The following is a 13,834-nucleotide window of genomic DNA, read 5'->3' as shown; positions in this document are numbered from 1 at the left end:
ATTGTTTTTAAAACTGCCCTCACACACAGCAAGCTGTGTCATGCTTCATCATAGGGCTGTCAACACACCTCCGTGTTTACCCAACAACGGAGGTGGAGCAATAGGGAGGGGGAGTCAATACAACATACAGTGCAACGTTAGTGCGAACTCAAAGGTGAAGAAATAATGCGCAGGAACAGTGTGATTAAAAGCTGGTCCCAGGGGATCCTTATTACAAATTTAATATTAGGTCCCCTGTCCAGGGTTTAAAAGAAAAAAGACGTGGGTGCTAGGAAGGAGAACTTATTATGAGATTCCCCCTGCTCCACCCTGCTTCAATGTCGACATGTTTCAGCCGGCGAATGAAAATGCCCCGGCTTTCTTCAGGACTCTCACCTTTGGTAACCTAGGTGACACCCCTAATCCCTCTACCAAATCAGAAGTGATAAAGGTAAAAAATCACCTTTTAGAAGAGCCCTTCTCTATGTGAAGGGAAACCGAGTTTATGTTAATAAAAAACTCGAAATGCCGGGGAAGGGGAACAGCTTCCTAATAGCACTCTTGCTTGCGAGGTAAGCTGTTAGCCGGCTTTGTCGTCTCTCCGCTCCGTGGATTTTTCATTTCCCAGATTTTTTAAGACACTCTTCCCTTCATCAATACACAATGATTCTTGGTCAATTTTTGCTTCCAGGGTTTCGTGAATAGAGTACAATTTATTTCTAGTAGCTTTTGCCCACTTCAATTCACTTTGTTGGATCTCCCTCCTACACCAACTCGACAGTTTCTCCTCTTCTCCAGCTCCCATCCTTTTCCAAAATCTACACAGATTTACCTGTGCTTGTATATTCCATGCTGGCCAGTCCAATTCTAGCCTAATAGCCTGTGTCATTGAGGAGCTAGGCAGTGGCGTCACTAGGGGGGTGCGGGGGGGGGGGGGGGGGTGCGGACCGCACCGGGTGACACCATCACCTGGGGTGACACCAATCACGCACCAGGTGATTGGTGTCACCCCAGGTGATCGTGAGGTGGGTAGTGTGGCAACGCGGCTGCGGCTCACTGAGCTGCGAGCCCGGATGAAGCTAAGGAAGGGGATGGGGGGGTGACGCTACGGGAGTCTAATTGACCCAGGCAAGCAGGCCCAGGGTAGCGCAGCAGCAAATAGTGTGCAAACTCCGTGGGCTGAGACCGAGGGTTCCTTCCTGCAGGAACCCCCGGTCTCCTATGGGCATGTAGTAGTATCCCGGCTCTAGCCAATCACAACCCAGACATTGCAGCGTTGTGATTGGCGCAGGGGAGGGAGGGAAGTTGGAAAAACACGGCAGCCCAGGACCGGTCAGGAGCGCTGAGGCGGCGCGGTGCGGCACCTGGCGAAAAGGTACGTTTTTATAAATTATAACAACCCCCCTCACCACCTTCCCCCCCCCCCCCCCCCCCGCACTGTCGACAAAAATGCAGCTCTGCACTTTAAATCAACCTGGAAGCAGGACGCGAGCTAAATAGAAGCCGGGGGGAGCTGCCAAGCAGAGCCAGGGGGGAAAGAGAAAAGAAGAAACATTTTGCTGTGAGATGGAAAGAGAAACCGTTTGCCGTGAAGCACGATGTACGCGAACAACAAAGTGGCTCTGGTGACACGGGCTGCCCAGGTGATAGGGCGAGCCCTGGTCGAGGTGCTGCTGGTGAAGGGAGCTGGGCCTGGGTTGAGTGCGCGCTGGCGACTGTCTCCCTTCCCTGCCTGCCCACGGCTGTTTCTGGCGGTTGCGAGTAGGAGGACCTCGGAGGGCGAAACTATATTGCATGTGCGACACAGTGGGGGGAAGGCAAGCTGCACCCTCAACACAGCCCCACATGGGTGCCTATGTGCGGGCACGCGGTGACCTTTTTCTCTTTTAGTTTGTAAAGCGAAAATTGGCGTGCGGCTCTTTTCTAATATAGTCCTACGTTCCTGTAACATGCACAAAACATATTTCCACGATGTTTCTTTCCATGACATGACATCTGTCAATTGCTTGTGGTGCGCCATCCCTTGTGGTTCCTCTATTGTAGGCACTTAGGCTGTTACGGGATACCAGTGACTTTCCTTGGAAGGTCACACTCCTTTCTGAACTTGCCGCTGCAGCGTCCTGCTCTGTGATAAGTGTATCAATTGCACGGCAATTAAAAATGTCAAATGTGGTTGTTTGTCTTTGTTTTTAACGCAGTTTCCCTCCTTCCATGTTAGGCAGTGACTTAAACTAATTTCGCTACTCCTCCCTTTCCCTCACACATACACCCCTCTGCCTGTCTTTCCCTCCACCTCCATTTAATTTGCATGAAGGGGATCTGAAATAAAGAGCTATTGTTTGTTATTTAGCAAGCCCATGGGGTAAGTCATTAGGGGGTGACACCTTTACCCGCACTGGGTGACACCAACCCTAGTGACGCCACTGGAGCTAGGCAAGGAGAGAAGAGATTTTAGACATTTTCCTTCCTCCTTCTCCCAGTCACATTTCCCCCCAAGCACAGGATTTCCGCCCCATACTGCACTTGCGGGGGGCTCCCCCATTCGAAAGTTGGCAGCTCTGGCATTACGGCCACACCCTCTCTTATTCCTTTGACTGTTGTAACTGTTGATCTTTAACTACTCTCCAGCATTTTCTTTGATGTGTTTTTGTCTGGTTTCATACTTTGGCAATCTGTCATACAGGAAGGACAGTATGTTTCATGAACAGGTTTTCCCTGGCATCCTCTCCCATTGTTACACGCCAAACCCGCCTACTCACCCGGGCATCTCTTTCAATCATAAAAGGGCACCACTGGCATAAGCAGCTGCACCACAGAGAACATAAGAGTCAAGTGTCAAGCCTGAAGCCACAGGTAAGTGCAAACAATCTGTATATATAAATCAATAGCTGTTATGCAAGAGCAACAATGCTAGTTACTTATAGAGCCTTGGTTACCTGCCTTCCTCTTCATTTGTAAATAACACTCTATCACACAAACACACAGACGCACACACACACATTTCACTATATTTATAAGCAGATGCTCTGAGTGTAATATACTGTTTATGAGGGATGTGCAACATTTGTGTCTTTTTTTTGCTAGTAATTAGGTGAGATTTCGGGAAATTTTCATAACAATGGGGCATATGTAGGAAGGCGTTTGCGATTCGCAAACGCCGGAATTCACAGAATTCCGGGATTTGCGAATCGCAAACAGCCTTTTGGTATGTAGGTGCCACTTAGCAAAATAAGAAATCGCAAAAATTGCGATTCCTTATTTTGCTCAAGCATTTAAGGAATCGCAATTTTGCGATTCCTTAAATGCTATGTAGAGGTGCCTTTAAAATTGCGATTTTGGCTTAAGGAATCGCAAAAGATCACCTACTTCAAGTAGATGGTATTTTGCGATTTCCTGTCAAAATGCATTTTTTTTAAAAATTAAAAGTGCCATATGGCGCACAGACATGCCCTTGGGGCATGTATGTGCGCCACATGTACTTACAGGCACATTCCAGGGGTGCAACAGGTGTCCTTTGGACACCCTGGCACCCTTGGAATTGCGATTCTCGAATTGCGATTTTCTCATAGAAAATCGCAATTTGCGAATGTATCCCCATTCATTCCCCTTAGGAATGAACGGGACACTCATTCCTTAATTGCGATTCGCAATTTGCGAATCGCAATTAAGGAATTTTAGAGATTCGCAAAATTATTGTTATTTTTTTCCTACATTCCATTTTGCAATTCTCAAATAGTGATTCCTTAAAAATCGCTATTTGAGAATCGTAAAATGTGAATTACCTACATATGCCCCAATATGTGAAATAATAATCCGTCTTCTAGTGCATTGTTTTAGTAGGACATGTATCCTTGGATCAGTTTAACAGACGCTAAAGTGTGACAAAAATAATTGCGGCACATTTGCAGTAAGTAACAAAAACTAGCGTTCTGGTTGTCAATGTAGCTCCCACACTCGTTCCTGCACTATCATGTTGCCACAAATGGGTCATGGCATAGTGGTGCTATTTCAGGAATATTGCATATCAAGGATAATACAAAATTCTGAAAAATGAGGATGAATGGAATTATGCTCTCTAACAGGACTCTTTGCAGGAGTCTTTTCTAACTAGATCAATTTTAGAGACTTTCCTCGGAGTATTGCATATTCCTAGATGCAGTCAATGATTTTTTTTTTATATTAAAGTACTCAATAGGATCAACACGCCCTTAAACCCGAAATGTACATTTCACATGTTCAGATTAAATTAGTTTACGGACCCAATTAATAATTTTCAGCAGGTGCCTTCAACATACCTCCATTTCAATTCATTTAATTTTCAATGTTAATTAATTTACTAAAATTCGAATTTGTCAAAAGTCCTCTCATTAACATGATTACAAGTTCCAACAATTGTGCAAAAATAAGGAAGCGTTTTAAACGTTTTGTTCACCTCAGTTTGGTTTTACCACAGTCCATGCATATCAGCTCTAGGCTTCTTCCCCACCTTTGGGGTTTGTGCCCATTGCGCCACCGGTGGGTCACTTTTAATGTGGAAAAAAGCGACGCACTGGAGACGCAAGGGGCTTGTAAATAAGCCCCTTTGTCTTTTTCCGCACCTCCTTTCCTTAGATCAGTTTTTTTGTTTTTACCTGGGAACAGCAACTTTGTTTGCCTGGAGGCCTCAACCCTAATAGGAAGCTTGGGAAGCTGTTATTGGGTTCTTTGGCCGGTCTGTTTTTCTTTCTTTCCTTCTCATGAGGGGTTGGTCTATATTTTCCAAACCCTGTGGGGCATATTACCAACAACTAGTGATAATTATCGCTATGTTGGCTTAGCGGCAATATTTTTATCGCCGAGCTGCAGCGATTTTTATCGCTTAGGAACCTTGCTATTATCAAGGTTTATCTCCTAAGCGATAAAAAACGGCCAAAATGCATGAATATCGCTGAAAAGTCAGCAATATTCATGCATTACCGAGCTAATGCTCTTAGCCATGTTATCCACCTACCATTGGATAACATGGCTCAGAACTGCTCAGGGGCAGGTGTTAGCTTTTGGAGATTATCTCCAAAAGTTGGTAATAGGAGATAGCGATGTTAGCGACTGTTTCCAGTCGCTAACATCTTGGCATGCCCACTTTGCATGTCATTAGTGATAAATTTCACTGACATGCAAAGCGGGGCCCAAGATGGTTGCTATCTCCTACTAGCTGTCGCTAACTGGTGTTATTGACAGCTAGGTAATAGGGAGATAATTTTATCTCCGCTTTCTTGGCTTTTAAAGCCAAAAAAGCGGAGATAAACCCCCTTGATAATATGCCCCTGTATTCTTTCAGTTTTATGATTTAGGGGGGGGGGGGTGAGGATTATCGAGGCATTACAGTTCCTACATCCCGGCATTTCATCTTTTCTGGGGGTTTTTCACTTTCCCTTCTGCTCTGATGCAGTATGGCGTTTGTGCCAATTAGTCCAAACATGTTAGTAGTATATAGTTGAAATTACGTGCTTTAATGAAGGTGCCACATATGACATGGTGCCATGTGACAGCCATAAAGGGGTATGACTTTTGTCAAGTTAGCAGCTTTGCAACACCTGTGACTCAAATTCACCTGTGCCGTATAATGTGGAATAATATTGCCTTCGTTATGCGTTTGGAGGATCTTGGATCTACATTGCGGGAGGGCTGGAATTCCCAGTTTCGCTGCTTCGCACAGTATCCCATCACCAAAATTCCCATGTTTTCTAACCAGAACGGGGAATAACAATATGGATAGGGAGATACCGGGTCCCTTTCCTCAAGAGATTTCCTGATTCCATTGAATAAAACCACTTACAATTCTGGCTTGCTCTGCAGGCAAAAAGTGTCAGAAATAGGACCAATAGGGTCTCGGGTGGGGTGAGGGACCAGGGGATCAGGCTAGGCTTTAAATTCTCGGTGGGGTGGGGATTTGTTTCTGCACCTGCAACTGCTAAACTGGTTCAGGGGGTTTTATAATTTAGTAATTTGTTATTACCATTTATAAAGCGCATTAAACCAAGACATCACAGCGCTATAACTGTCAGGAGCATATGAGGGGGAACAACCAAGGCAATGCAAGTTGTGAGAAAAGAAAAGTCTTAACAGTCTTGTGGAATACAGAATAAGAGGTAATACTAGCAATGTCTACAGGGAGAGTGTTCCATAACCTAGAAGCTGCCACTGAAAATGACCATCTCACCTTCCCATAGCAAGGAACAGTCACTTGACTGACCAGCCTAGCTCAATTGTCTGCTGGGAAGATACCAGTTAAAGTGGATCTTAAATTGTTAGAGCGAGGCGGGTTAAGGGCCTTGAAAACCAGACACAGATATTGAAATATCAGCCTTTACCTCACTGGGAACCAGTAGAGAGTCTGGAGTGATCAGCTTTGGAGTTTGCAGACCTGATCATTCCAGGCACAGCCACGGTGAGATATTTTGGGTGGAGGGCTTCCACCTAGACTTATCGCTCTGGGAGAAATTCTGTCTCTCGTAACAAGGCCCTAGATGGTTAATGGAAGGGCCTTGCCTGCTGGAAGGTAAGCATAGCGTTATATCCTATTTACTAGTATTACATGTACTCTAGCCCTGCTGCCTCTAGCTGCTCAGCCAGAGTGGGACTTGGCCTTCGAATATTGGTGTGCCTGTGATGCGTGGAATGCCTGGGTGTCTGAGTGGGATGAATGTGGCAGCACAACACATAGTGTCACGCACACACGCTTGCACTATGGTGCAAGGTTGTGTGCATTGGCACATGGTAGCAGTGCTTAATTTGTAAAATAATAAGTGCCAGGGCTCTGACCAGGAGGCCACTGCAGCTTGCACCACCCATCGCCCTTGTCATTGCTGCCAAAACAGCTACTAACCATCTCTCTCGCATGTAAATGCGACAGTTCAGAATAGTCCATGCCCCCAAAGCTAAAGGAACGGCTTGGGAGGCAGGTATGCGCATTATTGTAATGTAAATTGTATTTCTAAACTACAGTTGTTCTGTTCATCTCTAAATTAGATGAGCAGCACACCATGTGTTGGATTGTTCTAATTATGGTGTTGACAATTAGGTGCTAGTGCCGAGCACCGGAAACAAATTAAGTGCCGGTGCTTAGCACCGGCTCAAATTAAGCACTGCGTGGTAGTCTAAAGTGCATCAGAGCAGAGGGGCAGAGAATCAGCGCCATGTCTTAGAGGGTATAGAATTGATTCGCTCTCTCCCTTCCATACTTCTGCCTTGTCTGATGTGCTGCATTGATTGAAAACTTGGTATTTCTTAGTAATTCTTCCCCATAGAGCCCCAGAATGAAAAGAATGCAAAGAAAATCATACTGAACGAGGGACATGACCTCTGTTCTCTTTCTAAGCTTGTCAACACTTTTCTGAAATAAAACACAGACCACAGTCTTTTACATTTTGCCATTCTTTTATAAAATTGTGGTATATGGCAGTGCTGTCCTATTTCTTTGTCCCTGAGTGCTGTATTCGTGTCCTTCCTCTTCCTTGTCAATATTTATATATATCCTACTTGCATGTTTGTGACTGTTCCGATCTTTCCTTTTGGAATCTGCTCACCCTGGCCCCACTCAAACGTCCATCAACCAGTGCTTGTAATGGAAATGATGAAACTACAAGTCCCATCATGCTCAGAGCATTGGAGGCGGTGCTCACACTGAGATGTGACTTTCCTTTGTGCAAGCCCCACCTTTGTAGTTGCTTTCTGTTGGTGTGGCAGGAAGTGACGTCCGTGTGTCTTGCTGCAGGCAAAATTGAAGGTGGCACACACCCTGCTCGGTTTTCTGGCTGGCATTGTTGTGCATACATGCACCACCGGATGTGCGTCAGAAGAGGTGACTATGAATGAAGGAAGGGAGTCATTTCCATAAGCAGAATTAAGCAGGTGCCAGCTTTGATGTTCTTGCAGGCTGAAACCCCTAGAACAGCTGAAGGCGGCTGTGGAAAAATTAATATTGGAGCAGGGGCGGCTCCAGGCTCATGGCAGCCCTGGGCAGGGAGCGTAGGTAAGGGGCCCCAGAAGAGAGGGTCTGGGCGAGGCGGAGCGCGGAGGCCAGTGAAGAGGGGGGGTCAGGGTGTTTGGAAGTGGAACAGAGCCGCAGGCCGCCAAATCCCTGCCAGGGGCCACCACGCAAATATGTATCCATCCTCAGAGGATTATTATATTAAGGATATGTATTGGTGTGGTGGCCCCTGGGGTTTGGCGGCCCTGTGCAGGTGCACAGCTTGCACATGCCTAAGGCCGCCCCTGATTGGAGATGAGCTGCAGCGTCCTCATGTGGGAGGGTCATTAGAAGTGAGTTTGCCTTCCTACACAGAAGATACATGGGAGTCAGCACCAGTATAGGGTTCTCACTTCAGTGCAAGCTTCCCCTCAAAGAGAACAGTTTTATTGTAAGCCGCGACAATGCAGTCTTCCCTCCCACACAACATATATATCACAAACAGCTATACCTCGCATACAACCATGGGCATCCGCAGAAATTTTTCCAGGGGGGGCTAACCTGACAAACAAAAGGGGCGTGACTAATGTTAATGAATAGGGGCGGGGCTAAAATGTAAGACAATCAGGATCTGGTAATGCTCAGGCCAGGTTAAAAAAAAAAGTGGTGAATTCTGCATTTGAAACTGGACAACAATTAGAGCACACTTATGAACCCTAATATTACCGCCCTGGCCCCTTAAAACTCATACATTCCCTGATCCCTGAAATTGGCGCCCTGGCACCCCAAAACCCATAACCCATACCCGCCCTGACTCTTAAAATTGTCCCCCTGGCATCCCAAAACCCATACCTGTCCTAAACCCTAAAATGTCCCCCCTTGCAACCCAAAACCCATACCCACCCGAACCCTAAAATTACCCCTGGCACCCCAAAACCCATATCCACACTGAACCTTAACATTTCCCCTGGCACCCCAAAACCCATACCCACCCTGAACCCTAAAATTACCCCTGGCACCCCAAAACTCATCCCCAGCTTGAACCCTAAAATTATCACTGCCACCCCAAAACCCATACCCACCCTGAACCCTAAAATTATCCCACTGGCATCCCGAAAGCTGAACACTAGGGGACAGATTTACAAGCCAACTGGCATGGGTGCAAATTCAGGACAGTGAGTGTAAAAATTCAGGACAAAGGGTCAAAATTCAGGACAAAAGGTAAGGTTTACAGACATATATTATTGCACAACCTTCTCAGATGTAAGTAAATAGACAACCACTAAAGTACAAGTGAAAATAAGTTTATATTAGGTTGAGACATTTATGCACTTCATGGTTTGTCAGCATACGTGCAGCTTTAAGCAAATGTGCAGGTCTTTTTGTAGAAAAAAACCTCCCCCACCTTTCCAGCTCCCAGAGAAAACACCTGATGCCCGGTCCGGCCAGTCTGGCCTTGATAACACCCTCCAATGGCATCCCTCATCTTCACATAGACACTCTCTCATGGGTATTTAATTTCTTCTATAGGGCTACTCATCCCAAGTATGTGGGGCAGAGTTTTGGAGTGCGTTGCAACACACACATATTATAAAGAGACAATCACTCATATAAATGGGAAAGTCAATGTATAGGAAATGCTGCTTAAGATAATGGGGCTCACAATGTGTAATCATACTTTCATCCATCATTCAGTGTTTCACCATTCATTCTGTCCTTCTATCTGTGTGCCCAACAATGTCCATATTCATCCATTTACAAACCTATCCATCATGTTTCCTTCCATCCATCATTTCACTTATCTATCCCTCAATCCACCCTTTTACTCATCCATCATCCATCCATCTAACCTTTCACCGTATCCATCCATACACTCATCCATCCACTCTTCCACCCATCCATCCATTAACTCATCCATCCAGCCATTCACCATTTCAGTCATCCATTTACCCATCCCCCTTCCTCTTTTAATTCCCCTTTCACTTAGCCTTCCATCCTTCCATCCACCCATCCATCTACTCATCCACTCAGGAATCCATCCATTGAACCTATCATTCATCCACCCTTTCACTACTTCACTCATTGATCCATCCTTTTGTCCATCTACCCGCCCTTTCACTCACTTATCCAGCCTTACATCCACCCTTTCACTCATCCGTCCATCCATTCACCCTTTCACTTATCAATTCATCAATCCACCCTTTCACTTATCAATTCATCAATCCATCAATCATTTCACTCATCCATCCACCCATTCACTCGCCCGTCATCCACCCTTTCACTCATCCATCCATCCATCATTTCACACATCTAGCCTGCCAGCCATCCACCCACCCCTTGACTTACTTACTCACTCATCTTTTCACATTTATTATGAGACCCATCAAGAACGTCAGCCTCGCTGTAGTTCCTAAAGCAAGGGAGGGGTGTGGCTGGGTTCACCATGCCCCTGCAACTAGGCAATCTGAAAAAGTGGAAGGCATGAGTCATGCATGATGCACAGTGCCTTGACGTGGGGCGACTGACATGGTATTGTTTCCAGAGCGTTAAGTGGAATGAAAAAACTAGGGGGTCTCTCCAAAAGGGTGTTTGATGTAATAAAAGGCGAGGCTTAAAACACATAAGCTAAAAATCTGTGCTTAATATAATGTGCCGCCCGACTGGTATTTTTGTTGATTCTGTCATTGCATCCAGATATATAATACAACAAGTAACGTTACACTTGGAACAAGTAACGTTACACCTACAACAAGCCAGAACTATTGGCTTTGTCTATGGTTGTTAGTTGCATAAAATAAAAAAGCAGCAACCATGGTTGCTATACTATAACTATAATCCTTTCCTTTCAACTTCTTTCACCGCCTTCCTTTGGCTAACTGGATTCTCACATAGCAGCAGCATGGGTGTTTTTGCACTTCCATGTGACGGAATGCCCTGCCCTTGACTGAGGCTAGAGGAGGCCACCACATACTGTGCCAGCCCAGACTGACCCATTGTCATTCTGTGTGTGAAAATCAGCCCCACACAGAATGACAATGGGCGGGGTGGGGCTGCTCTTGTGCACAGGGGAGTGCGAGACGGCCCCATCAGGGAGCTGAGGCCTTTTGCAGGGAACAGCTCTGTTCCCTGCAATGCCTGAAATGAAGGTGGACGGTTGGATGATTTCCTTCCTGAGGATGAGCCACGGCGTCAGGCCTCCCTCCGGGATGCATTTGTGCACATGGGTGCGCGCAGGGGGGGGCAAGGAGAGGCGCTATGGGGGGGGGGCAAGCGCCCCTCCTTGCCCACCTGCGGAAGCCCATGCATACAACAGATTTATTTCAAGCAGCAGCAGTGCAATCTTCCCTCACGCACAACACATATATCACAAGCAGCTATCACTCACATACAACAGATTTATTTCAAGCAGCAGCAGTTCAATCTTTCCTCACACACAACACATTTATCACAAGCAGCTATCCCGCACATACAACAGATTTATTTCAAGCAGCAGCAGTGCAATCTCCCCTCACATAGAATGCATATATCACAAGCAGCAGCAGTGCCAGCTTCCCTCACAGAGAACAGGTGTATTGTAAGATGCAACATTGCAATCTTCCCTCACACAGAACGGATATATCACAGGCAGATTAGCCTCTCATCCAACAGATCTATTGCAAGCAGCAACAGTGCCGACTTCCCTCACACAGAACAGATATATCACAGACAGAAGCAGTATAGGCTTCCCAGATCAGTGCAAGTGTCCCCTCAGATAGAACAGGTTTATTGTAAGTCGCATAATTGCAGTCTTACCTCACACAGAACAGATATATCACAGGAAGCAGCAGTACAGGCGTCCCCTCACATAGGGCAGATGTTTTGCAACCAATCTCTTGAGCAGAGAGGCAGTTTCTCCGGAAGCCAGGTCAGGATAACAAAGCAAGTAGTCCCAAGCACCGTTCCTCCTGGCAGTACAATAGTCTTCTAACATTGTGCTGTCAGTGGTGCCAGCAGTGTCCGGTAACAAGTCCACAAAGTTTCTAATATCATGGGTTCATAGCCTCTGTACTTATACTCAAAAATGTATTTGATGAAGGGGTGACTTCAAAAGGAACCCTTAGAAGTGTGCAACAATCCCTTTCAGCCAAGCCCTGGCTCCAGACAGTCAGTAGGGGGTAAATGAGCCCTTTGTGTGAGGGCAGGACACAACATACACAAATGTAAAGTGTGAACACTCTCTCCTCACACAGGAAGACCATCAGTATGCAGATGAATGCAGATGTAACCCCTGTCACACCCAGCACTTCCTGTGTTGTGGCTGTCTGTAAAGTATGCACCAAGGGTAGCTGTCACCCAGACCTAGACGTGGATTGGAGTCAGGCTGCAAAGCAGAGAGTCATATGCACTGAGAATTGCCCACTTTTTTAAAAGTGGCATTTCTAAAAAAGTAGGGTAAAATGCAAATATATCAGTAAGCAGGATTTATCACTACCATTATAAACATACCAAACATGGCAACGCTATTCCTTTCAGATGAGGAATTACCACAAAAAAGTATATAAGGGAATTCCCAATCCAGGCCTATGAGAGGAGGAGGCCTCGCAACAGTGAAAAACAAAAAGGCTGTTTGACACTACCAGGACATGCCACACATAAAGACACATATCCTACCTTTTACTTACACAGCACATCTGCCAATTGGGGCTACCTAGGTCCTACCTTAGGGGTGACCTATGTGTAGTAGTAGGGGAGTTTAAGGCTTGCAAGTAGTTTTACATGGCAAATTAAAGTGGCAGTAATCTGCACACACAGGCCCTGCAATGGGGGGGCCTGAGACAGGTTTGACGGACTATGTCAGTGGATGGCATAAGAAGCACTCCAGGCCCACCAGCAGCATTTCATTTACAGGCTCTGGGCATATGGGATACCACTTTACAAGGGACATACAAGTAAATTACATATGCTAAACAGGTCTAAACCCATCATACCATGTTTAGAGGAGAGAGTGTATGCACTTTAGCACTGAGTAGCAGTCGTAAAGTGCCCAGAATTGTAAAGCCAACAAATAGAAGGTCGAACAAATAAGCAGATGAAGGCAAAATCTTTGGGGATGACCTTGCAAAAAGGGCCAGGTCCAGCAACACACACATCACAAGTAGCTACCTTCACAAAGAACAGATTTGTTTCAAGCAGCTGAAGCTCAATCCTTCCTCACACAGAACAGACATAACACAGACAGCAGCAATACAGACTTCCCCTTACACAGAACAGATTTATTGCAAGCAGCAGTAGGGCAATCTTCACTTCCACAGAACAGATGTATAGCAGGCAGCTGCAGCAGTGCTAGCAGAAATGCAAGTAGCAGGGAAGTGCAGAATGTACAACAGCAGTGTAAGATTTCCTGCACACATAAAACAAGTATAGCTCAGGAAGTAGTCCAACACATATCCCTCACACAGAGCAGGTGCGGTCGGTGCACAAGCAGTGCCTAATTTCCTTGCATCTTGTACATTAGACCCATTATAGCAGAGGCAACACTATGCAATAGTGTGAAAGACGTGTCCACTGGTGAACAGTAGCTGATAGCACTCCATTGCAGCAATGTGAACCTACAGACAATAGGAGCAAGTGGGGTGTGCACGCAAGAGCCATGGATGTTGGTCTGAGACCAACGCGAGCACTTTAAATGTAAGTGTCATGGTACGTATAGAGCGCACTGTCACCAGACGGTCACCTTGCGGTGTTGCCTATTCTGCTTCCTGGCGCTGATACTCATACCGCTGTGGAACCCCTCCTGGCTTTCCCTGTGAAGTGTCCACTCCTGGGCACCCCCAGCGTGAAGCCAGGCATCCTTAGCGCTGTTGGGTCCGGTGTGGAGGCTAAGCAAACTATTGCCCAGAGTTGCAGCATGGGGCCCGTGATTAGAAT

The 13,834-nt window shown here is 46.1% G+C and overlaps 1 protein-coding gene across 2 annotated transcripts in view; it reads left to right on the top strand.

Annotated features, from left to right (window-relative positions):
- The first annotated feature begins 1,269 nt into the window (after positions 1-1,269).
- LOC144785892 (metalloproteinase inhibitor 1-like) overlaps positions 1,270-13,834 on the top strand; it is a 46,226-nt gene continuing 33,661 nt past the window's right edge. The window contains exons 1-2 of one of the 2 annotated variants that reach the window (XM_078664762.1): positions 1,270-1,354; positions 2,663-2,832. The gene's annotated coding sequence lies outside the window, so the exon portion shown is untranslated. The remainder of the gene's footprint in view (positions 1,355-2,662; positions 2,833-13,834) is intronic. The other variant, XM_078664763.1, reaches the window with a different exon arrangement.

Source organism: Lissotriton helveticus, chromosome 10 (assembly GCF_964261635.1).
Source record: "Lissotriton helveticus chromosome 10, aLisHel1.1, whole genome shotgun sequence".
Classification (NCBI taxonomy): domain Eukaryota; kingdom Metazoa; phylum Chordata; class Amphibia; order Caudata; family Salamandridae; genus Lissotriton; species Lissotriton helveticus.
Note: the sequence above shows the minus strand (reverse complement) of the source record. Positions and strands in the feature narration are given on the sequence as shown.